The sequence below is a fragment of the Haliaeetus leucocephalus genome, unplaced genomic scaffold, assembly GCF_000737465.1.
Source record: "Haliaeetus leucocephalus isolate CR32 unplaced genomic scaffold, Haliaeetus_leucocephalus-4.0 Scaffold0, whole genome shotgun sequence".
In the NCBI taxonomy this organism is placed as follows: Eukaryota; Metazoa; Chordata; class Aves; order Accipitriformes; family Accipitridae; genus Haliaeetus; species Haliaeetus leucocephalus.
Window position 1 is genome coordinate 14,745,543 of NW_010972436.1, and position 27,356 is coordinate 14,772,898.

Sequence of the window (27,356 nt, forward strand, 5' to 3'; positions counted from 1 at the left end):
ACTAGCCTCAGGAAAAAAATAGTCAGGTGTAGTATCATATTTGGAGATGCTCCTTTCCTCATGATCTTCAGAGAGGTTACTTGCAGGTACAGAATGGAGATTATATCCTAACACTTTCCTGTTCTATAGTATGCTGTAGCATGTATTCCTGAACTGCTTGTGGGGATATCAGATATTGTAAGGAAAAAAGGAACAGGGTTCTGCCGTTATGACTTTCTGTGATATACCTATGGGAGAGACTGGGGAATATTAGCTGTACTGAGTGGAACAATTCAGTTAATCACCAATTTGCTGAAAAAATGTCATCTTTCTCCAATCATATGAAGTTCTTGAAAGATTTTCCTTATGGGTCAACATTACCCACTGCGTGGTTTGTGCCAATACTCTTTTGCTGCTTATTTATGAGCAGTGTGTTGCTAATATTCAATAGTCAACATTTTTTTCCTAGAAATACTATGTGCTATTTGCTTAAAAGCAAAGTTTAAGGGCTTGTTTTGATGAAATTGCCTTCCAGGAAACTCATTTGTACACACCTTCTGAAAAATTAGCAACATGCTCTGACACAGATAATGTTAATACACTCATAAAGGTGGATACGAATGTGAATATCTGCACACAGAAATAGTACTAAAACCTTAGAAACTCAAAATCTATCTCCCCACCTATCGAAAAATGTCTATACTTTTGCCTGCATCACCAAGCCGGATGTCTTTCTGTATGTAAGACTGCTTTTCACCAGTAGAAGAGCTTTCCAATGCAACAGGCTGGGTCCTGGGGAAATTTCCCTTCATTTCATCCAATTTTCCCCACAAGTGTACGAATGAGATAACTTGACTTAACGATGTCATTTCAGTGCCAGCCTCTTCAACGGCAGTTACCGAAGGGGAAAAAAAAAATAAAAGAATGAATTCCCTGGGTGCTTTTGTTAGTTCTTCATTATTTTCTCTTTGAAAATTATTCTTCCATACTTCATCTTGAGCTGCCTTTTTTCACGCTGAATAGCCCTATTGCTTCTGCTGAATACATGGACATGACCACCCACACTTAGAAAAACCTTACCTCTTGCTGAGTTTCTCTGAAATGTTAGGCAGCAGGGCTCATGCAGCAATAAAACTTCATGATCACAGGGGAAGGAAATAGTGCAAGGCTAGGAATCCTCCTGCTGTTTCCATATGATTTCCTAATTTCAAAATAGGCTGAGAAATAATAGGGGGGAAATATATTGTGAGAGTTTCCTCTGTGCTCTTCTGCTATTTCCCACCTAGCCTGTTGTGTATGAGAGGAACTCTATTAAACTGCTACCCCAAAAGCAGCAGCTTGGTAGTCAGTCTAACAAGCAGGAAAACTTTATTCTCCAGTATTTTAAAAGGAAGTTTTCCTCTTGAACAAGGAAGTGGAATCTTAGGGGGTTACTCTCTCTGGCTTTTGTTTTTTTTCCTGTCCCCCCCCAACAGGAATGAGATCTTGATTTGGAGCATGTGAAAGGTTACAGTTGTTTACACTTAGCACTTAGTTTGGTCCAGTATTAAGGTGAGATCCAGCTGCGATGATTTTGAAATGCATCCACACAGACGGTCAGAACAACCCTGGCAGTTTGAGAATTGGGATTTGGACACTTAGCTACCAGGTACCACCTTTCAAAGCTGGAATAAGACATTTTGAGGCTGCAGCAGTTCACTTTACTCTTATACTTCTTTCCTTCCCCATAAGCCTTTTTGTATAAAGGGTCAACCTGTCTGTTGATACCTCAACCTAAAAGACTGTATTTTCAATTAGAGTTTCACACAGAATAATAATTTTAGGGATACGAGATGAAAGCTAGGCGGAGTTTGTTTCACACTACAAATACCCTGGTGGTGGCAAAGTTACCTTGAAAAATAATGATCTTGCATGTCTGTTTTTAAAAAAATAGCTAAAATAAAAAGTGTTATAAAACCTATTGATTATGAAAACCAGGGCAAGCCCAGATTTACTCCTCTGCCCAGAGGACTGCCAGCTTTACACTGCATTATGAACAACCACAGCAGAATCAACAAAGTACTAAATTACCAGGTCTGTCATACACACATGTGAAATATCTCTATTCTGATGTACCATTTCCCACACCTTGGTTTAGTGAGCTCTCTCAAGTCATCCCACCAGCCACAAATCACTTTTTGGTTGTTTTTAATTTTGTTGTTGTTGTTTTCTACTTCAGAACAGTCTATTAGCATTATCTGAACATACTTTTTTTTGTGGTTTCCTTTTCCTTTTGGTGTCTCTAAATTGTTTAAATAACCCTCTGAAAGAAGTGAATGAAAACTGACATCATACTGTGTCAGAGGATTAAGCATTCCAGAATTTTTATTTCAAAATATAGTGGATTATTGTCCCTTTAGACAGTGGATTTTTACTGTTACCACCTAATGAGAGCACATGTGGTCTTCAGAGCTGAAGTCACAGAGGGGCACTGCTTTTAAATACCATGAATTGTCTGGTAGACTTGTTATTTGCTTTTCCCTCTCCCTCCCCAGAGTTTCATAGGCTTTGAACACCTCAGAAGTAGTGCTAATACTTTACTTCACAAAAAATGTCCTAGATACAAACTGGCCTGCTACAACATCAGCCAGAGTCCCATTGCTCTCTGATACCAGTCTTGCTTCGCTATTTATTTTAAGCCTGTTATGAGAGCAGGGAGGCAGCAAAAGGTCAGGAGAATGGTGAAAATGTGTACTTAGGGGGGTCACAACTGCTGGGAAGTGGCGCTCAGCCGTGCCAGGCCCTCTCCGCTGCCTCTCCCGGTACTCCGATTTCTCACTCTCTGGGTAGGTTGGACTCTCCCACCGTACATTTGCACAGGCTGAATCCCATCATGGGACTGTTGCTGAGCAACAGCAGCAAGAACAATTTGGTTTTGGACCATTCGGAAGATGATTACAGTTACAGCATGTTTTTTCCTCCCCTCTGTTACCTATTCCTGGATATGGTAAATATTCATCTGAGTTTTGCATATACAGTAGTTTCCTCTCTAGGTAAAAACCATACCATCCAAATGAGCTTTTAAGAGTACTTTACTCTGATGCATGCCTACATTTCCTCTCATTCAGTAGATATAATGTTGCACATGAAATGGTATTGTTGGACTTCAGGGGGTTTTGTTTTGTTTTGTCTGTGTCAGACGAATATCAGCTGGAGCAGGGCCGGGCTCTTTATGACAGTGCTGCTTCATTGCTTTGTTTGAGGTGCATAAAACAAGTGAAGGATTTAAATACTTGTGAACACCTGAATGATTTTAAAGCATTCAAGTAAAAGATAGGTTCAGATCTCCAGATTTCCAATTTCCTTCCTAATTGTTTCTTTATCTACACATCTTTCAGCATCCCATTAGAAAAACATTCCCATGCTCTCAACTTAAAAGAATTTGTCTAAGGACTATAATGCAATATTTAAATCTTTGTCATACATTTCCCTGTGCTTCCACTCACAGTAGTAATTTATGCGACTCTTCCAGTTTTTGTCCCACTAACACATACAAAACACGGTTGCAAGTGTAACTTTCCAGGCCTGCCATCCTGATCTGCCACCCTTTTGGCAGGGCCTTCCCCCACTGCTGGAGAGTAGATAAAACAGTCCTGGTCCTTTTATCTTTAGGTGCCTGCTTCATGCCCTGCAGACCAGCGTACACACATCCATCCATCCATGCCACGCTCAGTGAAGCTAACTTGGATATCGTATTTACAAACATCACGTGCAACCTTCCCCTTATTTCTTTCCTCCAGACATGATGGAATAGAAGAAGGGAGGGAGAGAAAAGAGGGGGAGAGAAAAAGAATTCAGAAATCAAGTTTTACCTGCTAAAAAACAATATGGATGTGTGTGTGTGTGTGCTCTTGTGTTCAGTGACAGTGGGTCCATTGACAGGTTGCTAATTGAAATATATAAGATCAGCAACTCCATTACCGGGCTTTTAGGGAGGTATGTGCTTGTGTACCTTACCAACTCGGTCAAGCGTAGTTTGTTCTCTGCTGGTGTAAATATACAACAGGAATGAGGCATTTTAGCACAAGCCTTGCTACACCTTTCCTATCTCAGCTTATATCTGCCCCTAACACTCCTCTGCGGCAGTGAAGTGACCCAGTCTGGGCTGCCAGCTTACAGGGAGGGGAAAAGGGAAAAGGTGGCGAATCTGGCATTTCTCTCAGCTTTTCAAGGGCGCTTTGTTTTGCCTTAGAGGTATCCTCACACTCCGGGCTCCCTGTGGAGCAGCAGATCTGGCGGTCCCGTCCGGCACAGGGGCTGGCAGGCACGCTGACACCCACCCGCCAGCCAGCGGCCCAGGGCCCCCGCACCGCGTGGGAGACTCAAGCTGACCCCTCTCCACAGCACAGCATGGCTCCACGCTCCTGCAGTCTTGCTCTGAAACCTCCGACCAGGACCTTCACCTCACAGAAGAACCCTTTAAACATTGCAGCCTGCAAGACGTGCCTATGCGATGCGGGAAGGAGGCAGGCAGAAAATACACACACAAAGTCAAATGGCACTAGGATGAGCTCTGCTTCAGATTCCTCTTTATTGCGTGTCCAATAACAAAAGCAATTTTTCCTTCCTAATTAGCTGTATTAGGGCAAACACTAATACAAAGTTGACCTAAATACAAAATCGTATTTTTTCTCACTTTCCTCAGTGCAAGCTATATTTAGCCTATAAGTGTACATTTTCATCTCTTAAACATTTTTCTTTTTAAAATGCAGGTTAAATGTTAATCAATGAGGTAATCTTCATAAAAATTACTAGGTATCGATGTTCAGTTCCAACCAGATATTTCCTCATTATTTTGAAGGAACGAATTACCAACTCCTGCTGCAGTGAACTCCTTGATACAACACGCATTTATCCAGGCCCCACAGGGGTCATTACAATGAGATTCACCTCTCTGTATGTGCATGTATATATATAAAAATAACACCCTCAAATCTCTCCTTTGGTCTTTCAGCAAGGATCATATCAAACAGCAACAGCAAATCTCATACACACATCAATATCATGCTAACATAGTTGAGTTTCACTGAACCCGATGCCAAATTAACTTTTACAGGGCAATTACAAAATCTTATAATCATGCAAATTAGTAGTAAGCAGCTTACATCTTCCAATTAAATTGCCACCTGCTATTCCAAGATACAAGTTAGCCACGGTAAACTTTTCCTTTTCTCCTTTTTAAAGAGAGACTCTTTATGCAGAGAGTCATCAATGTATAGATTAGCCTTCCCAGGGACAGGGAGTCCAATTTGGAGCAAGCACAAGCAGGTTATTTCAGCAAAGGAAAAAACAACATAGTGTGAAGAGAAAAGGGCATTAACCCTGGAGTTATTACCAAATTTGAGTATTCAGGTGCACTCCTGAGCTCAGGGTCACATACTGGCTGCAGCATAAGCCCATACCCAGGCAAGAGCCAGGCATCATCTACCCCCTCCCTCCTTCTCCCTCTCTGTGTGAAGCAGAAAAGCTGTTGCTACCTGGGCCAGGGCTGGCCTCTGACTCCTGGAGATCAGCACAGTGTCCCCCAGCACGGTGACCCTCCCTCTGCTTTGTCTACAAACACTCAACTGTTCTGTACAGTCTTCCTTACAGAATGAACACATGGCACATTTCAAAGCCTCCTCCCAGCTCCCTGCAAAGTAGGCAGCAGGATGAAGTAACCAGTGGATGTAATTTACTCTAAGGTAAGGCAGTAAGGTGAACCCATTTAATGGATTTACAGGAAAAAAATAGGGGTTTAAGAGTCAAACTCCTAAGTTTAGCACAGCAAAAATGTCATTTTTTATTACTTATGAAGTACAGATTTTGTAGAAAAGGAGAGATTTTTCTTGCTAAAAGCAGACAGAAGAAGAATGCACTGCTTGGGCTCCTAAAACAGCAAAGATGCCAAAGCATACTGTGGCCTACAGAATTAACTGTGATGATGCAAATCAAATGTCTCAGAAGAAAAGTCAGGCATGAAACATAGCAGATAATGAGAACCACTGTCAACTTGGGAAAACGTTACAGAATTAAATTCTTTCTTTACTATCTACTTCTCTCCTCCTTCCCTCCTTGGCCCTCGAAGGACACCCACAAGATTTGATTTGCACAGCTGGGACAGGATCTGTGCACACATAAGGCACTGCCTTCAGTTTCCGAGAGGTCAGCTATCAATGGTTTGTAGCCAACAGCACTGTTCTTCAAAATCGATTTAGCTCACATCCATCTTGATGAGATTCATGTGGTTTTGACAGAAAGCTGTGCTTGTAGAAGACTGCAGCTTCTTAAATTTTTGAGTCATTAGTGATTTGTAATTTGCAGCCCAGGTTCTTCTGAGGGGCAGCTTTTCAGGCCAGCTTGGCGGATGTCCCCAGGTACTGAGCACTCCCTGGGCCAGACTCCAATCTCGGGTGTGTTGCCTTCATGGCAGTGCGAGTTTGATGGCTTTTCTGGAGTGACTCCTTACTTACTCAGCCCAGTATAACGATTCTTTCCTGACATGCAGCTCATAAAGTTGCTTGTAACTAAAAGGAATTGGGGGTTGCTTTTGTTATTTTAAGTGAAAACTAAACTTCTGAAGAGAAAAAATAAACAGCTACTGAGCTGTAAAAATGAACTCTTATTACTTCTGCCACGAGCCTCATTGCAGCTGTTCATAACCACAGCCATACAGCATAAGTCCAGCGCAAAATCCAAGTATATCCCTGCAAAAGTTAACAGAAGCTATAGATGTCTTCATTCAGAGTAGGAACTCCACTGTCTTCTCTCTTCTGAGGCATGACAAATGCAGCAACACCAGAGGATATGTGCATTAGACTTTTTGTCTTTGGATGCATCAGTGTTTGAAAACTCTGAATATTTTAAAGCATCTCATTGTCAAGGATTTGCCAATGGAGTTCCAGCATGACAGAGATGTTGATTCATGGCTGAAAACAGGAATTTTTTCATTGTTGTCATACAGCTAGTTTTGACTGAAGATCAGAATACCAAATGACTATAGAAATTCCTGTCTTGCCTTACAGGCCAGCATTTCTAAGGATAAGCCAATACATTTGCAATCAGTAGCAGTTGCAGTTCATTTACAAGCAGCGTATCAAAGCACCTTTTTTGTACCTGGAAACGCAGGAGAGGAAAAACCCCACAGTTCTTGTGCCAGATAGATGGATGTGAAAGATTACACAGCTGCAGTGTCTTGAGGTTACAAAACTGCCAGTTTAACAAGCAAGATAAGCAGCAACACTGATGTATTTATAGGAGTTTAGACATTTATATTGCTTTTTAAAAGAAATGTAATGAACCAATCCATAAATAGTATGGGGATCATAGGTTTATTGCTGCCTTAGTGTAATGGAAGCTTACAATATAAAACACACCAATAGGAAACTTCTGTGATAATGGCATTGGTAATAAGCTATTTGGGGAGGGACTGCCTTTTTGGTGTATGTGCATGGGCAGAGGCTAGCACAAGGCAGCAGCCATCTGGCTGGGACCTTGAGCTGCCATTGTAATCTAAATATTAGAAAATAACAACGAGAGATCTGAAAGCTACAACAGCCTGTGACAGGAAACAGGTCATTATCTTGAACAACAAAAATATGTTCAGTTGATATTTGTTTAATAGCTGGGGTCTAAGCTGAAGATCTTGTATGCATTTCAATAGATTTTGGAGCAGGTTCTTGGACATGGCAGATGGCAAATGTGCTGGGTGAAGCAGCTCAAGTCTATGAGCTCCTCTGCAGGAAAAGCAGGAAAGGACAAGGACAAGGACCTACCGGCTCAGAAGACCTTAAGGTAGTGAGATATATCCTTATTTATTTTAAGAAAAGGTGTGTCAAGCAATGAATTAAATTCTTGCTTCTCAATATGTACATTCAAAAAACAATTTGCTCTGTCTGCTTTACCATTGACTGGCAAAATAAAAAAGATGTAAAATTTACTACCAAAAAATCCTTTTACTGTTCCCAGTCATATGTAAATGGCAAACATTTTCATTTTGTAGTGTTGTCATAGGTTACCAAGTGGGTCATCTTTGCCTTTTCCTACAGGCCAAAATGGCTTTGCACCATTTCTGTGATAAGGGGAGTACTGAGATAACTCTCAGCTGTCATCACTGAATTCTCACCCCTCTCCATGTCACGCAGTGCTGTTCAAGGATGAAGCTGTTGACTTTCCCCCTTGACCAGCATGGGCCTTTACAGCATAAGTGAACAACATATTGGTGGTTAAAAGTAATTTCCCTGCCAAGAACACTTTTCTGACTGGGGACTTCCTTTTGAAAATTCTGGCTCCGAGAGAAAAGTAAAAGAGGGCATGCTAAATACTTTACTACTTAATTTTGAAAATATTAGGATGATGAATTCCAAAATAAATACTGGGGAGGTTCTTAAGCGATATATGCATTGGACTGTAGCTGTAGGCTGGCACTCAGCCACAGTTAGGTGGTGTTTTGTTGTGGTTTCCCAGCCAACCTCTCATGAGTAAGTGTTAAAATGCGGGGTGAAAGAGTGATGAGGGAGAAGTGATGAGGGAGAAGTTGAGATTACCTCTCTGACACAGATTGCCCTGCTAAGGTCAAGGCAAATATTATTAGAATGGAAAGTTGATCAGAATTCAATACTAAATGTAACCCAGTGACATGAAGTTTTCTCTTTCAAACTTTCAAACCTGCATTGAGACGAGTGACGTCCCTCCTTAAAGTGCTGTTGCTCATACTCTTTGTCTAAACCCATTCATTGCTCCTCAGACATCACCTCCTCATGATGGAAGCTCCTCTTTTTCACTCTTTAGTCCTTTGATTTCCTACGAAGTTGGGGAAAGCCACTTTTTCCACAGCTCCTGCCTGGTACAACTTGCACAACTACTTGAGGCACTCACTCAGCATTGCCACCTCTCTGTCACTTCCATCTCTGAACACAAGCCCAGGATCCCCGAGATGCCACTGCCGTTATATCTGCATGGGACTTCTAGATTGCTGTACGTCAGTGCACATGTGTTTGTTTTCAAAGTCAACAACAAATGTAACATTAAACACCCTTGACTGCTCCACTGAACAGCCTTGTCTGCTTCATGTTGCAAAACAGACCTAATTCTTATTGTAGCTGGTTTGTGATTGAACTAATGGTGCATGCAGAATCATAATTCAGCAAAGTGAATTAAATTATCAAAGAGTCTTTTACACTCAACACTTATCACTGCCTATACAAAAACCAAAACAGTGTACTTGTGGGAGGGCAAATTTTTTCACGCAGCTTAGAGGGAGGTGGATAACCAGCTGTCAGCAAAGAGGAGGTAGAGACGACAATTCACAGAAGAGTTCAGGGGCTGGAAATATGCAAATGACAAATCTAAACAAATCGGCAACCCTCCAAAGGAGAAGCATCAGTGGATTGTAAAAATAATTTCCTCTTGCAGATCCCATTTGTAAGGCACTAACTGTCATTCATTACCGCTACAGTTTAATAAGGGACATGAATTATTTGTTTGAGATTATTTTCTCTTTTGGGAGGAGGGTCCTCAAGTAGTTCCTGGCTCTTTCGGGCCAAGGTAAAATGTGTCACTTAATTCTTTTTCCAGTAAGAACCTGACTAAGGATCTCCGCATGGCAATAGAAATTTTTCTTTCAACTCTGAAGGAAGCAGATATAGTGTTCCCACTGCACTCCAAACCAGCTTGTACTGTCACCTGGTCCAAATACCATCGTGGCAATGTAGCTCCAGTTTACCTGACTTACCAGATCACACAACTTCACCTGACCAAGGAAAACTGTTGACTTTCAGGAACGTGCAGAAAGGCATGTTTATGGAGCCTTTTCTTTCTTCCCAGAGGAAGCTATCTGAAGATTGCTGTGAAGTTTTTGTTTGTTTGACTGGGTTATTTTGTCTCATTTGGTAGGGAAGTTATTTTCCTTACAAGAAGTGCTTTTACTAACCTTTAGGGCCAGAACACATCCCAGAGGATGCACAGCTGACCCATCTCCAATAAGACTGAGACAAAGACAAGCTCTAATCTACTATGGGCTTTGTACAGCAAAGGAGAGTTTTGGCTTAACAGATATTATCTCTTACAGGTGTCTAGCCAATCCCTCTATTTTTATAGGCTCAAAAAGTCATTGGATTTTTTCAGCAAAAGAGGTACATCTTGGTCAAGTACTTGGTTAAGTACGGAAACATAAGGTGTAAGAAAGGAAGATGCCACTCTTCCCTTCTACCTCTGCAGTACCAGAGACAATCTCATTGTTCTTAAATAAATAACAACTGCAATTCCCATCAATCACAATCTCTTATTCACACTAGATATCATCTGTTTCTTCAGTCAACCTAACCAGCTGCATTTTCTAGATCTCCGATCATTCTCGGTTCCCTTCCTCTGAATTCTCTCCCTTTGCTCACCATCCTTCTCAAAGTGCCCCAGCTTGGCAAATCTGCCGCCGACTCCAAATAGGGCTGTGTGGAGCAGAACGACAGCTTCACTTGTCTTTCCAGCTATGCTTGCTTGTATATGCCTGCAGAGAAGAACAACGTGGGACAACAGATTGAAATTATTAACTTAACATTCACATGCTGATCCACTGTAATCTGTTCTACCGAACTACCTGGTCTACATTAAGTATTTGTGCAGATGATTAGCTCTGCCTAGGTGTATTACCCAGCACTTCCACTAGACAAGTAACACACTGGCCTCCAGTTTGTCAAGACTGTTTTGCATTCAAGGACTGCCCTGCAGTAAATATTCTTGCAGTCCCTTCTGGGTTTCTATCATCTGTATAATCTCTATTCCATCATCTGTTAATGAAAATACAAAGCCAAGAACAGCCCCTGTGGAGCCCCATTTGATGTGTCCTTCCATTTTTAGCCTGCCAGTGGGATTCAGGTCTGATCAGTATTTTGTTGACCCAGTGCTGATGCCTGGGCAGGGGAGAACAATTTTACATAAAATTCTGACACAACCCCTATTCTTTTCTGCTTCTATTGTGTCCTATAATACAACTAATAATAAGGCAATGAAATCATTGCCTCCAGCTGTTTCCCAACGGAATTTACCAAAAGGGTAGTGAAATGATCTCATTTAAATCCCTTTCCACACAAAGCATTGAACCATACCAGCCAACACCAACACTGGTTCCAGTGTGGTCATAGTGCAATTTCCTTGACAGTCCTGGACAGTTTCAGGGAGATTACAGATGGATGGGGCCCGTTTGGTTCCAGCTGGACTGGAGTGCAGATGGATCCCAAATGTCAGAAAATGGATCCTCACAGTTGAAATACTTGTGGAGACTCAAATTCCCTTGGAAAGTGACAGTTCTGGAAATAACATTTTCAGTACCAGTAAATTAGTCCCAGAATGGCATTTCCTGGCATGTCCACAGTCTGGATGTGGTTAGCTTGAAAGAGATGCAGAAAAAATACTGAAGTGAAGATACTATTGTGCTCAGAGGTGCCCCATGGGAAAATATCTAGGCTTGTTGTCCCGCATTTTAAAGCTCTTTCTTTCCATTTAAATAGTGTTAAGATCGACACAGGTAATGAAACTCATGGAGGCTGCTGGCTTGTATGAAAAATAGGACAGTTATTTGGATGTGTTAAAGCAACCCAGACAGACAGCTAACATAATCTACTATGAATATTTTATTTCCTTACTGTGGAAGGATAAGTCTATCTAGACAAAGCTGTTTGGCCTCTAACTCCAGTGGTGGCACACGGCAGGAGAACTGCAAAGACTTAATTGTCCCGATAAAGCCCTGTGATGGCTAACAGTGCTCAGCACTTTCCAGCATCAGACAACAGCGGGTAGGAAAATTATCTGAAAGTGAAGTGTTAAGATTTTAAGAAGATAATCAAGTATGTTTTCCTAAAAAGCAAACAGAGCTCAAATGCTCTGAAGGACCTGAAGCCAGTGTTACTGCCAGGAGAGCCAACAACAGCAGGCTGAGAAACCTGGTTTCCCTGGGATGCTCCTGAGCGCCTACAAAACACCTGGAAGATTCCAGCACTGACGAAAGCAGCCACAAGAATAGCAGGTTCGAGCATGCCAGGATTTTCTCCATGTAGGCAGAGAAGAAAGAAAACGCTGCTAAAATTCCTGCTGTTTTCAAAGGAAGATCCTCAGAGATTTCTGCCAGTTAGCTCATCCTGTACTGTCCCTTTCTATAACGGAGCCAGGGACAGAGATATACATCAAATATAGACCAGCTGCTCAGAAGTATATGCAGATACCAACACTTTAATCACTTTTATAGGTAATGCTTTATGTCGGTTCCCAGTAGGGACTGTAGCCTGGACTACAATTTTGAATGAAAGACCTCAAATTCAAGATTAGTTTTGAATGTGTGGGGGAGAGAAAACAAGAGGAATCTCCTTTATGTGCTGTCCAAATTGTTTATATTTGGACTGAGTGATCTGCAGAGCAGATGGCTAAATAATTTCCAAGCTTCCCATAAGAGGCTGAATCCTCTGTGTTTGCAGGTACGCACATACAGTTACAGTATACCTCGTTCTACCCTTGACTTACTGAGAGATGCTTCAGTAGGCCTATGGGCTGCACACAGGGAGTTTTTGTGTGCTGGCTACCTGGCTACAGGAGCTTTCCCCGGGTCTTCTGCATAATAACCAAACCGGTGAAATGGTTTACCACACAGAAAATCAAAATATTTCAGTCTAAAAATCAATATATGTTACCTGATATGAAATATGAACTGTGGTAATCCAAGATGTGATGCATGCTTTGCTTTAAGTTCATACAAATGTCGTGGATATTTAACAGATTTAACTTTTTTTTTCTTTAAACTGCATGAAGGGAATGCTTTTCTTCCTTCTCATTTTAAATATGAGCACTGAGTGACATTTCCTCTAATTTGGAAATAAAATATGGCAGTACCATTACTCAATCTGTGCATGAGAAAATGAATGTCTTGCTCCTGTTACAGAGGTAAAGCATGGCTGTTGGACCATCCCAGTAATAAACTATAAAGAGAATACAGCCCTACTGAAGTAATTTGCTTATATCTTTCTGGTTTTTTTTCCCATGACTGCTTCTACAACACTGAAAAGGAATGAAACTGGTAAAACCCGCCATTTTCTGTACGCATCTCTCATGTTGTGATTAGAGTGGGGAAAACCTGACATTTTTTTATAGCACCAGAACCATCTTGTTTGTAAATGGGGCCCATTACATATGAGATGATTATGCTCTCAGATATCAGAATTTGGGAAATCCTGCACTGGATTCTACAGTCTTTTTACAGGAGTAGTTTGCGAACCAGTACCCCATCCCAGTACCCACCAAAAGCTAGACCTGTTTCACAAGAAGCATTTTAATATTTTACATTCAAACTGCCTTATTGAGAATGCATGTTGACTCACCATTTTTTAATATTAATCTATGTATTTTTCTTGCTGCTAGAAGGGATTATTTGCAGATGTTAACATCTTTATTTTTCCTGAAATCTTCACAGAGATGGTTTTGGGTTTAGTATTCATTTTTTTGAACCTGAAATTCCATGGCTAATTCCATGAACATGATTGCCACAACATGTATTCCAGTTTTAGCTGCTTGTTTCCTTTTAACTTTGCCATTAATAGAGTATCTCCATCTTATAGAAGTGAAGTGTCCTCCTCAGACCTTTCATAACCTGAACTGTATCCCATTAGAGAGCACTTCTCCACCCTTTTATGCCTCTACAAACATGCCGTCCATGTTATAAATATCAATAGAGCTGGAAGGAAGCAACATCAAAATCTCCAAGACAACACAAAAAGATACAACAAATCAAAGGCAAAATAGTGATGGTTTGATTAGACTTTTAAATAGGATATTAAAATGAGGTTTGTAGTTAAATACAATTGTCTCTGAATTTGGCAGGGAAATCATTAACCAAATTACTTTAAATTTGCACAGATTGTTGAATAAATGAGTAAGATTTGCTTTACATGGCAGCAAACCAGCAAAGAAACATACATACAAAGAAATGCTAGCAGTCCACATGAACAAATAACTTAGATGAGGATAAGAGTATTTTTTTAAAGATCAGTAACTCTTATAGCCTGTACAAGTCGGGGAGTAAGGGGGGTATGGACACATGTTTCTGTGTAATAATCTAAGGTTTCTTGATTGTTTAAAGAACAGGTGCTGTTAGCTGTATTGACATTAATCAAAGTTTATAGCTATATGTTCAAGATATGTAAAAGCTACATAATTTAAAATATTCATTTATCTTGTTATTTTGGTATAGAGGCTTTCTCTCTCTGATTCCTAGGATACATCCAGAGGAATCTAGGTATCTGGATGCAGATATGAACAATGCAGAGATTTTTCTGAAAAATTGAATCATCCAAACAGAACTTTTACAGCTCAATTTATGGTTTGGCTTTAGCTACTGTTAGCAATAAATATTCAGAATATTTTTATAAAATGAGCTATGATTTCTTCCTCTTAATGAAAAACTTATTTTCTAAAATCCATCAACTTCTGGATATTCATCACCTGGAGTTATAGTTTAATATACAGTAAGCGTATGCGAGAAAGCCAGAATAAACAACATCAAGGTCTAACCTTTTTTCCAAAGGTGAAATGTAATTTTAATTAAGACTTAAGAATAGGATTATTTGTTATCACATATTATATCCGTACTCATTTGATTAACATTGTACTAAAAGCAGGGAAAAGGCAGTCCTTCATCATAGCATGTGCAGCCTACAACTAAAGCGGTTACTTATCGGGTAATCCCAGTCCAGGTCATCATTTCTCAGCCAGAACAGGAAAATTGTAATCAGACCCTCTAGAATTTACAAATCAGCTACATCTCTGCTAATACATCAAACAGGTCAGGAGACCAAGGGACACATGGCAGTTTGTGTGGACATAGCAGAACTCCATCCTCCTTGAAACTGTTGTTTGACCCTTGCTGCCCACTGGGAACCATCTCCGTACCACACTGTTCCCTAAATCCCCACCTGCAAGAGTGGTGGCTGGCATGGCAGAAGCAGCCTAGTAATTCAACAATATCAACAACTGTGGATGAGCACTTGAGCCTTATTCACTGGTATAGACATGGATAAAACAGGCAGAAGTGGGAGGTGGTGATGACAGATAAGCATTAATTTGAGACTTGAAATGAGAGACGTTGGTGGTAGGCTGGTAAACATATGTGTATACAGTGGTCCATGGAGAAACAGTTTTCTTTTGGGAACCGGAAAATCAAAGAGAAGCGTGAGCTAAAGCTAACATTGGCTGAGTGGAGAGGAGGGAGGAGAGTCCAAGTAGCTGAAGGCCAGGCTGGAACTAGGAGATGGGTGGGATATGCAGCACAGAAATGCATTTAAAATAACAAAGTAATTCTCAGAAGTGATTTTCCCCAAGTATTTCGAGCAATGAAATAACCACACTGGTCAATGCCTATGATGTGATCTCATTCCCAGAAGTACAGTTCCAGTTTCAAATACCCTCATAAAGTGGTTATGTCATAGAGATGCTTCCAATTTTACAATTGAAATAGACTCAAAGAACAGCCTTTCTACCGGCATAGGCTAATGAAGCATATTGGAGAAAAGACCCTCCCTACTTATTAATAAAACTAACATAATGCCCCTAGAGGAATTAAAGGAGTTTGGGGTTTTATTTAAAGTTGTGCTATGTTGGAAGGCATTGATATTTCCACTCCAAGGACTACAGCACATCCACTTACAATATCTAGGTTCACAAGGCAACTCAATAAAGCAGTTCAACTTCAGTGAGTTCAGTGGAGTTGTGCCAACCATGGATTTGGCCTCCTGATTGTAAAATACAGTCTGTTACAGTGTGAATGAGATGAAGTTCCAGATCCAAGTAAATATCAGACAACAGTAACTATATTCCAGTTAGTTTAGAGTTCACCTGGGGACTTTGCAAGAAGAGAAGTCCTGTTTCCATCTGAACAGTACAGGGATGATTGTAATATCTTAAAATTAAAAAGAAAGAAAGAAGGCAAATAAAATGCTAAATGGCAAAAGAGAGAAAAGACAAACCATGCTACGGGAATGGCACACAATGGGCCAAATTTATTGAACAATACACAATAGTATGAGAATCTGATATTTATTTTCAGTGTTGAATATGCAGGATACATTTAATATGCTCAAGATGCATTATTCAATCTGCAGCAGCTGTCTCTGTATGGAATTCTGCAGAAGAATCAAAAGGAGCAACATAGAGTAGAACGACCACACTAGGCACCTTGCTATGTCCCCTGCTAGCTGTCGCAACACTCCTTCCTTCTATTCAAATGCCGCACATAGCTGAGATTTTTCCAAATAACAGTGTTAAGTGTTTCACAGGAAAGGAAAGACAAGCAAAGGAGAGCAACCCCTTTGTGTGAAATGATCTGTACCCACCAACATTTCCACAAGAAGAAATAACTATTTGTTGTTAAACTATCAACTCAAAACAATGTAACATCAAGGATTCGAACCTAAAAGTGATTTGTTAGGTATTTTCCCCAAGAAGCTGGATCCATTTCAGAACTAGATCTGCACTGACACCCTAATTCTGGAAAGCATCATTATTCATTTATGTTTTGCCTTCCTGGAACAGGAACGGATGTAAGCCTGAGTTTCTGTGACTTAGAAGAATAAACTATTGTCACACAGACCATAAAATGTAGAAAAAAGGGAAAAGATGCTGTTGCTTCTGGCCATTTAGTCACTAAATCTGCTCTTAGTTGTGACTACTTTGCATCTGAGGAGGAACAGCATCCTTTCCAGTTCTTTACTTCTCTAAGTACCTTCACACTGCCCTTCCATCTGACGTCTTTGCTATTTGTTCCATTTCTGCCTTTATCTTATTAGTTCAACTCTGTCTCCTCTAGTCCCATTAGATGTATATACTCCAGCCTGCCCCATTTTAAAGTCATAAAATATGAACCAGTGGTCAGAGCATGTGTCAGATTTTCCAGGTGGCTTTCTTCTGCTCCTGTCACTGAGCTGTTGTGTCTCCCTCTGCTATATTTTATGCTCATCACTGCTAAGGATGTTGTTAAACTGAAACACAATGCTTGTTTGCAGGGAGACGTACAGGAAAATTAGATACAGATTAACCAAAGCAATGATTGTTTACAGGGAGACATGCAGGAAAATTAGATACAGATTGGCCAAAGCCACAGCAATCCACTTCTCCAGGTAGCAGTGCAGATGCTGCAGCTCCCAATGGCTCCCACCTGGTGGTCTGAAATAACCATTCTGCCCAGTGAAAGTGTGATGTGAAGACTGTCTAACTCATCTGAATGCAGATCAGATGGGTTGTCTCACCTTCAGGAACATATCATCCTTCGCAGACCACCCGATTCAGGGAGCACAAACCCAAGAGTTTCCAAGCGTGACCCTAAAATGGAGGGTGAAGGTGCCCCCAGGCCGAGGCGACATGTGCAGAGCTGAGCAGGAGCCTCCCCAAAGACCTGAGTGCACAGATAGGAACTGGGGTCCTGAAAGGTAACAGGTATTAAAGATGGATTGTAATTGGGGTTTATAGCTGAATCAGGCTACCACTGGACCATAGGTGGTGGGACAAACTTATTACCTTCTTTGTCAGCCATGTGAGCTTACTGTGAGGGCTTCTGTTGTTCTTCATGGGAACCATATGTTAATGCATGCCAAGTTTTTTTCAAAGCAGAGTACAACAGAAGCCTCCTTGCTCCTTTTGCTCTGGGTCAGAAGGAACCTTCTTGAAGAGAGAGGCCCTGCCCTCTAAGGAAATAACAGAGCATGGTGGGGTGCAGGAAAAGGGACATTTCTGGAGCACAGGATGAGCAGGCGGGACCCAGCAAGGTACTGAGAGACCATTGAGAAGTGTGGGGAACACAGGTTCACCAGAAATAACAGAAAGAAAGTTTTTTGATATAGTAACCAAAACAGACTGTAATTTTTGTCACAACCCAGAACATTGCTGAGTTGCTGATGTTCAGAGCAGCCCTGTCAGAATGCCCCTGTCTTTCCAGGACACAGTGCAGGAGGAAGTTCATTTACAAACTCTCAGTTTACTACATCTCGTTCTAGGATTCCTCCATGGTAAGTTTGTTCCTTCAGCTTTTACTCAAATAAAACCTAGTTTTCAAGTTTAAAAAGTGCTTTTGGTCTTTTGGGCTGCTTACTGCAAGGTTGGGCAGGATGCAAAGCTCTGGTGGACCTGCAATGCCTTCACCCCGAGTGACTTTGGACTGAATTTAGAAGTGCACAAATCTTTTTTTTTGACAGATGAGGAGCAGCAAAGAGCTGAGGGAGTGATCACCTTTAGTTGTCAGAGCTGCCTGTGATGTCTCTGTGACCTAAATTGCTTTCAACTCCTGTGTGGACTTTCTCATTCAGAGATAAAGTCTAAAAGATCAGAGCACCACCTGGGCACCAGTGACATGCAAAGATAGCACAATTAGAGCTTGCTAGCTTCTGGCTATGCCACAGCAAGCATCACATCTGCTCCTGCACACACTCCAGTTGGAGTTAGCAGATATGCACGTGTGGCCAGGATAGCCCCAAAGCAAGGTGCTGCTCAAACTGCTGGCTTGCCCCCAGTCACCAGGCACCGCATTCAAAATCCATGTGGGCCAAGTAAATTAGGATGAATAAAGTCACATTTGTCCTAATGTTGAATTGTTGTACCCATGCAGTAATTTAGTGTTTAGAGTGTTAGCTAATCCTCTGGAGTTTTTGGTTGTTGGGAGTTTTTTTGGTTTTGGTTAGTTTTGATTAATTGCTTTGTAGTTTTAGTTGTTGTGGGCAAAAGCAAAGCAAGCAGAAGTTTGAATTCTTTTTATGTATCTATATACATATTTTAGAAAAGGCAATTTTGTTTTCAGCTCTTTCAGAACCAACACAGATAAAATCACATTTCTGCAGCATTTTCACTTATTTCTGATGAATTTCATCTAGTACATTTTTATACAGCAAAGCAGAGCCACAGAAAATTCAACATTTCATCCTTCTACAAATTGGGAAGAAAAAATTACTAGGCTAACTTAGATTTGCTGTAGCTCTAGCTTTTATAACACATAAATGACTGACACAGTAAAAGGAGACTGCACAAAGTTTCACTGAGTTTCGACAGAAGGACAGATTTATCCCTGGCATAACTCAAGCAAAGTTAAGGGAAGAGTCTGGCTTGGAGACTCCGAGTGGATTTCTACAATTTATGGTTTACAAATCCACCCTAATCCTTGTCCTTCCTATCTGTTATGGGCTACTCGCAGGCAATAAGTATCTGTCACATTGCCAAAGAACAGTTGTTTATCTAGTTTTAAGTGAGTTTGGGAGTCCATTTGTTTGTTTTTACAGGAGGTATGATGGATGCAATTACAGGGGCAATAATATGCATGGTTACAGCGTAACTGCTCTGCAGATCAGACAACAGCAAAACCATCCATCTTCCATGTGTGCAACCACCGCGACTCTTACCTTCAAGTGAATGAGATCTCTCCAAAAATGTGCAGAAATTTATCTTTACAAAAGTTTGGGGTCAAACCAGATTAAATCATACCCCAGAGTGCCTGTGGTATTAGCGTGGCAGGAAGGGAGACTCAATTTCTACTTAACTATGGGATGATTTATGTCTGGGGAACTCCCTCAACTCCCCCCTTCTCTGTTCAGGCACGGACATTTGGTATTATTATCAGTACTGGGTCTCTGTCTGGGTGGAGGATGCTGCTCTCCTCCATCATGAGGAGATTCAATATTTAAGCAATCAGAGCTGGCCCTTCTGAATCAAGCAACAAACTGATTTTGATCTTATTTCTGCACACTAACTGTACACACAGAAGATAAATTCCCCCCCCCCACCCCGCATCTCCCTTCCCTACATATAAGATGTGCTCTGCTGGGCACTCTTTCACTAGAAGTGTGCAAATCCTGATTTGTCTTGTCTTCACTGATATATTCTCTCTCCCAGTTGCAGTTTTAGAGCCTGCAACCTTTTCTTCTGTCTAGACTCTATCGTTTGATTTATTCCCCAATTTGATTTCATCTCTGATTTAATAGCTCTCTCACTTGCACCTGCCCTTTTATTTTGTTATTTTTTTCTCACCTCTTTACTATTTGACCTTTTCTAGACCTTATTTAAAAGATGTATATCGCCCTTTCTATTGCTATATTGTTCTTTCTGGCCTTTTTCCCCAGCCCCTCTTCAACCTCATAGTTCACTCAAAGAAAGGAGGGTAAGAAAAGTGAAGGTAAGACAAAGCTGACACTGATTTCCATGAGACTTGATTTTGGCCCACCACAGTCTTGAAAAAGAACTAGAAGTTTTTTGGGCATCAGTCCTGCAAAATCTGGAAAACTGTGAGAGGTCACAAAATGCTGGGATCATACCCCAGGGGTATTGCAGTATATGTATTTATAATCACCTTTGCATTATTTTAATATTATCTGACCAACTTTTAAGGTTCTTCTGAGTTACATTACACTATATAATACCATCTATTAGATTAAGTGAAGACTGAAAACATAAGACGTGAGGTAGAAAATAAGGATGGATGTCAAGATTTGGCCCACTGTGGAAAAGGAAGGGACTTTTACAATCAAAAAGTAACCTTCACCCTCAAGAGGTTCCACCACATTTAGGAAATTCCTGTTCTCAGTGTTAGCCCCGCTAACACAGCAGAGCGGCATGAATGGAGCAGCCTGCCATAGACAAGAACAGCATTGTATACAGACAGAACTGGAAAAAAGTTCTGTTACCATGATAGATTTGTGTAGTAACAGCCAAGGATGATAAATTTCACAAGTTGGTCAGGGTTAAATTGGTAAATCATGCAATCAGTTATGGGTTAAATATTAACAGAAGATACTCTCCAAAAAAAGGACAAAGTTGATTACATTCTTTCAAATGACTCCCAGATGTTAAAATGTGCTTTCCAGTGAAAATAATTACATAATCTACAAACCTGAACACCATGTTAAAGGAATGGCAGTGAAAATTACTGAGTTAACAATCTAGGCCCATGGCCATTTTGTCTTTCTAAAGACAAACAAGAAAACTTCATGTGTCCTGAGAGCTGTTGAAGTGAAAAATTCTGAATTTAACAGATTTCCTACTTAATGCATTAACTATAATCTTTTTGCTGTAGGCTAAAATGCAGTCATTTTTGCACTTTTTGTGACGCTGTGATTTATAAGAAGTGTTTCCTCTTTCTATGGCTTGCAATATATGGCCTGGAACTGAGGAACAGACTCTCAAAGCCATTTAACTCTGTAACTGCAAATATCAGTGACAATGAGGCACGTTTACTACATACACCTTACATACATATTTCTGTACAGCAGCTTGTCCCTGTTTAATACATGCTTCTCATTCACTACTTTTTATTTTTCTTTGAAGAAATGACAGACCCAGGTGCCCAAAAACATTCAGGTTACCAGTTCATCCTTCATATTCTAGATACTGCTTATAAACTATTAGACTAAAAATAACATTTGGGCTCTTTTTATTTAACTTTTATAATTTAGAATTCTTGGGATGCCACTCCTGGTTTCAGTACTTGCTTCTTTGCTCTTCCTGTTTTCCAAATTAGAGATTAAATTCTCATCTAATCCCAAACTAAGATTTTCTGAAAAATGTCAAATGAATGGAGCTTCTGGGAACTGGTAGCATCACAACCCCTTCAAAATGGAATTAAAATAGACACATTGCCATTCAATATCTTCCATATTAAAGCTGTGAGAGTTACTTTTGAACTGCTCGTTAGCTAATTAATAGACACATAGGTAAATGTTTGTCCAACAGTTAATTCCTTGATTACTTTTCTTTTTTGCTTGTAATAGTTATATGAATCTCTGAGTGACTTCTCAATAATGAAATTTGCCGGCAAATGTACTTCTTAATTAGATGTCTGAGATGATAGACATACTGATCATATCTCAGACAGGGACCCCACTCTGTGGCTGAGCATATGCAAACTTGTGATGGGTGCTCAAAACTGTTATGGGAAGAATGAGGGAATTAGACTTCTGAAGACATTTATTAATTATTTGTGGCAATTAATGGTCCTATCATTAGTGCAGACCAGATTTCAACCACAAGACAACCATAAGGCAAAGAACACCACACATGGTTTTTCATCTCAAAAAAAAATTCCTCCTCTGTTTTTTGTCTTTGTAGATCATCCTTGATGACATTGTTACTGTGACAGTTTTTAATGCCAAGAATAAGTCAAGAAAAGATAGAGGATTATAAACTGTGTTTTAAAAGATAAGGTTGCTCTTCTCAGAAATGTTATTTGCTAAGGAAGCACGCATCTTTCAAATACTTCATACTGACCATAGGCTAGATCATCTAACTTCAAATATCGAAAAGTTAGGTCAGTGCTAGTGACCTTGTGCCATCTTTATAGCCACTGCAGAAAAATAGGCACCATCACACAGTGATTCATCAGACTTGGCTTTGGTGTCTAGGATGCCTCAAATCTTGGGGATCCAGGAATGATATGAATCTCCCTCTTGAGGTGGCTCTTCTTCCCCTTACCTATGAAAATTAGATCATGTAATTTTTTTATGCCTACATTAGGGAAAATGACCCAAGACCCCAGCTGGAGCTACAGAGAAGAACTTCATGGCTGCCTAGATCTTCGGAGGCCACAGGGATGCCCCCAAGGCCAGGGAGTTTCTAATGCCACTGGAAGATTACTGGAGAACTGGTCTTCAAGCAGGACCTGTGAGCCCTGTGAAGAAATTCCTGCTAGCTAAAAATCCCACCAACTTCATATTTCAATGAGGAACACATTGTGTTCAAACTGATGCATTCAAATGAACAGATAAATTAGTGGCGGTGCTTTTGAAGTGGTATCATCTTTACCAATCTTAAAAATCCCGTTAGTTACCTGACAGAACAGCTTATATTTTTCTTTAAGTGCTGACAAATATATTTTCTAACTGAGATCAAAATGATATTATTTTCCCTTGAGTGCACTAATGTTTTATTTATATATTTTATTTTTTTTTTAAATCTCTCTGATATTTAAGGAGTTTATGAGTTTTGCTTTGGGTTTGTTTTTTTCTTAGTAAAGGTTTCTTTTAATCAAATGTGAGTATTAACTATTTATTAGCTATGGTCAAAAATAAACTTTCAGATCTGGAGGGCAAACACATTGTAAAGCTCTCACAGTTTAATCCTGGATTATGCAAACACTCGAATACAGGGAAGCTCATTTAAGCGAGAGGAGCAGCAGGCCGGGGAGGGCTTGGGGCTGCGCTCCCTTAGCTCCATTCCCAGGCACCTGCAAATCTGGGTCTGTGCTTAGGTGATGGATGCCCAACCTTTTGCAGACCAAGAGCCAAGAAAATAAAATGCACAAAGAGCCCCTGTCAGCAGCACTGGTACCATCGCTGGCAGAAGTGCTGGGTTTTTGTGCCAGAACAAGGGAGCTCTGCCCCAAGTGTTTCCAGTGTTGCCCATCTTTTGTCTTCTATCAGATGCGTTCACTCCCCCAGCACAGACCCCTCCTCCCCTTCTCCCTGGCACCCCACTGCCTCCTGCCTCACCCCATGCTGTGGTTTTTCCAGCCAGAATGGCAGGCTGTGTTCTTACAAGTAGCCCCAAAGATATCTAGGGATCCAAATTACTGCCTATGTCGAAAAACCTGCTGTGCTTCGGAAGGAGGCTTCATTAGCCAGTAATGAACGGTAGGGAGGAACATCAGGTCAGCGCTCATGCAAGCGCTGCAGCAACCTGAGAGTTGCACTGTGGTGCTCCAGTCCACGTCCCTGCTTTTCTTGCCTCTGTTTTTGCAGGTCCATCACCTGGTTGCTGCGAATTCAAACACTGAGACACATTATAGCAGGACTCACGTTCCCCAGTTTAAATGCCAGGAAGTAACTGGTGGTTTTGGCTCCTGTTATCTTGGGCTCAGCTTGAAGTACCTTGAAGAGACCTGATTTTCAGAAAGTGCTAATGACACATTTGTAGGGTGTCTCAAATCCAACATTCAAATGCAAGAGCAAACAAAATCTTCTAGTTTTTAAAATTTTGGCTTAAGTGTTTGAGGCTGGATGTCTTCAGTTTTTACATATATGAAAACATCTGAAAAAGGTATGAGTATTTGTGGCTGCAATGGCCTTCTGTGGACTCAGAGGTTTCCCCAGCTTATTTTTAAAAAAGTTAGATTTTTTCTTGCTGTATCTTTTAAAGGAGCTTAGAGGAACTGGTGATAAAACGTTCAATTTTTGTTTACTTTTAAATGGACATAACTATTGAAGAGTATATTGTTCATAGTTGCCAACAGAAATACAGGAAAGGAAAGCAGAGTGTCATTCTCCATAAATGCATGCTGAAGCGAAAAATAAACTTTCAGTGATCCAGACCATAAAAATGCAAGACAAAAGACTGCCATTGAAAAAAGTGGCCTATTAAATTAAGATGCTACTAGGTGTCATTGTGACTCTGTGGGTAGCATGTCTGTCTCACAGCCAACTACTTGTGGGTTCAAGTCCCATACTGGGACTTTGGCTCCCGTCCAGTGTACTGCAGTAATAAGCAACGTGTGGCACTTTTAGAGGTGTCATCCTTCAGAGGAAATGTTAAACCTACTGTCCTTCTGCCAGCTCTCCAGTTGGAAGTTAAAGATCCCCCAAGTACCCTTTGAATACAGTGAGTAATAACCTTGGGGCCCTGGCCAAGATTCCCTCTCTCAGTAAAAGAATTTGAAATGGACGGGGCATATTTCACAAAATAGCAGAAGTCATACAAACCAATGGAAAAGCCTCATTAAAGATGTCATGTTTCCTTTATGTATTTTTTAACATAGCAAGTCACCTATTTGATTAAGTTTCAATAGCATTTTTAAGCAGCTGCCATAAATTGCCCATACAGGGACATTAAAAAGTACAAAGAACAACCTCCACTACACATCTTTGGGAAACAGCTAACTCCCATAGACACCTTTGAAAAACTCAGCCCAGGCTCAGGAAAGGTCCATGAAAAATGTCTAACAAGACTGCATTTCAGAACAAACCTTCAGTGCAGAGTGGCACAGCAACATTCATGGCCTGTTAAGTGTGAAGATGCTGAGGAGTCTGTCAGGAGCTTATGTGCTGCTCCGCTCTCTAAGTACCAAAAGCTGATACACGCACGTTTCCAAATGTATTCCTGCACTGGGGATTGTTAACCTGGCCAGCTGGTATTTGCATGCCATTAAATCTGCTTTTGAGACATTTTCCACATCGCAGGAATCATAGCAAAGTTATTTAATGGCAATGAGCAAATATCCTGCCAGTGGCATATGTATATAATCGTGGAAGAGATTTTTAGCATCCCTCATGTGGGTCGAGCGAAGCAGGACATGATGTGCTCTGAGCTAAATCCTCTATCCCCCACCGGCCCTGGAAAGGTAACCTGAAATACTGTAGTTTACTGTGCTAGGAGACTGTAAACTATTTGGGAAGAGCTGGAACAACGTCTCATAATCTGCCCACCTCTCCTGTCCCCCGCCTGATTGCCTCTCCACAGCTCCACAGTCAGCAGGGGCTTCCTCTGCCCTTGCGGTGTGCCACCCAGATGGGCAGAACAGCAAAGAGGTGTAGGACCCCAACGCCAAGGGAAGATTTCTTGTCACGAATCCTTAGGGTAGCCATGCCCTGAGGATATTAAAGGGTAAGACCTTTCACCTGCTTCTCTCTCCCCTGCTTTCTAATTGTAATAGGCTCCTGGCTCTGCATAACAGCTTGGTGAGGCCACTTTTTGCGAGTCACGTGCCCTAAGCTGGGAAACCAAAAATTAGCAGTCTGTTTTTCAGTCACGCTAAACTCACTCACAGTGAAGAGGGAGAAAGTGCAACTGGATAGCAATTCATCTGCTGAAGGGTACACGGAAGAGAGTTCTGAAGAATTTGTTCTCTTGACAGCTGAGCAAACAGGAGTGCCTCGTGCAGACTTGGACCTCAGACGAAGGAATCCAAACCTTACATACCTAAATCCTCCCTATTTCAGGTGAGGAGATCCTGCCTATGCAATGGGAGGAAGGTTGAGGCTGCCAGAACACAACAGCCTGCAATATTGCACTGGAATCTCCTTTAAGGACTTCACCATTAATGATTTTTTACCACTTTTTCTTTAGAAACACAGAATGTACCGCAAGGCCCCGAAGGCCTGTGTATGTTTTAAAGAAACTGCTGTTTGCCTGTAGCGTCAGAATCCTCTAATTTTGTTTTAGGTTTTGTGGCATGTTTCTTTCAAGCACGCAACAAAATGAGCTCCCCTGATGGTGTCTGGGAGCAGCAGCAGTAGTACCGGTTCGACATGTGCCAAAGATTTCCCGTCACTGCCCACTCACTCTCATGACTATATTTTTAATGCAGTTTTATAGCCTGGGTTGTTGTGGTTTCTTGCTCCTGAATAAGTTTCCCCTCTCTCTGCTCAACAGCCTCTGAAGAAAATGAATGGTAGGAGCAGAAAATGGCTTCTGTCTCCTTTATACCTTTTTCATTTCAGTTCTACTGTTCATTTCTCATACTTCCAGTCTCAAGTGCTCTTCTGAACTCCTCACTTCAGTGACCTCCTTTCTTAATTTAATCTGGACAAAGCACCGAGTTCATTTCAAGTCATAAAGCTTGATTTGCTGTGTGCTCTTGGCCAATGTGAATAAGCTCCCTGGCTCCTTTTAATCAGCCATCATAATCACTTTTTTTTAAAACTACAGCAATTAGGTCACCAAAGCAAGTAGTCTCTTGTGTTCTATTGAGAACAAATCCGTCCTCCTCTGACTTGCTGCATAATTTAATTATTAAAGCTTGATATCGTTTTGGTTTCCATGTAAGGCAACCCCATAAGAGCAATTATATCCTTTCGAATGCAAGGTTGCTACTGCTAGAACCCGTACTCAGAGGGCCTGGTACTGTGCTGTATATGGCAATAATACTACTTCCTACCACTCACATTGCAACATTTGTCTACCTACCCAGCCAAAAACAGCACTGTGCTGGCATCCTCCCCACGACTCTGCACTGAGCTAGTGTGTGGAGGATCTGGTATCAATTAGTTAATAATTTAGCAATGGTTTGAAGATGTAAAGCAGCTGCTAAAAGCTAAGCCTTATTATTATGTTAACTAATTATTTTTTATTTTACCTTTTACTTTTTTTTTCCTTCAGAAAACATTATTGTATTATTAACTGCATTTAGCACTTCCTAGTCCTGACATTTAAATGCCTGAAATGTTTTGGTGTAATTACACCATTTTGTATCATAACACCTAAGATGTCTCCCTCTGCATGAAAATTTGCATACCTAAATTTTGGGTTAGGAACCCTAACTGTTTCTATTAGCTGCTTTCAAAAAGGCAAGAAAATAGTGTGGTATAACATCTTATTCATCTGGCTGGAGCAGCTTTCCAGATTAAATGATTTAAGAAGTTTGG